Source organism: Anneissia japonica, unplaced genomic scaffold, assembly GCF_011630105.1.
Source record: "Anneissia japonica isolate Jap-2015-1 unplaced genomic scaffold, ASM1163010v1 scaffold25660_len1279_cov104, whole genome shotgun sequence".
Lineage (NCBI taxonomy): Eukaryota > Metazoa > Echinodermata > Crinoidea > Comatulida > Comatulidae > Anneissia > Anneissia japonica.
Genome location: NW_022726968.1, coordinates 1 through 1,279, shown reverse-complemented (window position 1 = coordinate 1,279; position 1,279 = coordinate 1). Strand labels below are relative to the sequence as shown.

The following is a 1,279-nucleotide window of genomic DNA, read 5'->3' as shown; positions in this document are numbered from 1 at the left end:
CTACGGGCATCCAAATATATCACCCTCAAAAACAAATCGACGGTAAGAATATGATCGAAGTCTTCAATACTTGAAAGGGAGAAAGTAAATGAAGATCATTCATATGTTGTAGCTTTTCGAAGAATTCCGTTAAACCTTTACCCATATTTTTTTTTCGCTTAAGGGATTACTAACTATTGTGGAAGAAATAACGGTGGATGTTCTTATCTGTGCGTAGCTTCCCCTAAAAGGGGCGATAAATCTGTTAAATATTCGTGTCTCTGTCCAACAAACTCGTTCTTAATGCAAGATGGGCGTACATGCGAGGGTTCAACAAGGAATCCACCGACTCCACCTCCTGCAACAATAGGTACAGTATAGCATTATTATTCCTATTGTTATTATCATTATTATTATTATTATTATTATTATTATTATTATTATTATTATTATTATTATTATTATTATTATTATTATTATTATTATTATTATTATTATTAGCAAAAAAAATCAAACTTTTGGCACTTCGATTTCGAAATAGACTGCGATGATGGGTCTGACTACATAAAATCAGTTACATAATTTTTTTCACATAATACATTTTCAAGAGACAGCACAAGCTTTAAAGTTGTTGTATGCTTGCTGTCTAATACGAAGGTTAAATTATATTTTTTTTAAAAACAGGGTTAGTTGGGACTTCTCTCATCAATTGTAACTTCAGTATTACTGTACTACTATATGACACAGTAAGCCATGGTCGCCTAACGTAATTACTTTTTACATTAATAATGTTGCCTATACCTAACCACCTTTATGCCCGACGTCTTAGTAACATCAACATACTTCAAAATACCAAACGTGATATTACCCTTTAGTCTGTCAAAAATGATGGATGTACTAATTTTGTAAGCCTATGTCAATACTTTAGTGTAGACATTTTCAGTAAAAAATAATATTTTTTTTATTTCTCGCCTCTAACAATCAATTTCATTTTTACTTTTAGATTTGAGTCCGTGCCATCCGAACCCATGTGTGAATGGTGTCTGCATATATAACATTTTCACAAAACTTTTCTACGGAGGATACTTGTGTAAGTGTGACAGTGGATACTCTGGCAAGCATTGTGAGTAAAGGTACGTCTTTAGGTTTACCTACTCTATTATTTATCTTACCGCAGCAGTGGCGTATCTAGAGGGGTGTGCAAGCCCCTCATGAAATTACTCACGCCCCCAACCCCTCCCCTCCTAAAAAAAAAAAAAAAAACACGGCCAGGTAGTTAAAAATCACCTTATTTTTATAC

The 1,279-nt window shown here is 33.4% G+C and overlaps 1 long non-coding RNA gene across 1 annotated transcript; it reads left to right on the top strand.

The window, feature by feature from the left end:
• Window positions 1-1,133, top strand: LOC117113376. The gene is made up of 3 exons (XR_004446200.1): window positions 1-42; window positions 164-349; window positions 983-1,133. It is a non-coding gene; the product is annotated as an uncharacterized LOC117113376 (long non-coding RNA).
• The last annotated feature ends 146 nt before the right edge of the window (window positions 1,134-1,279 follow it).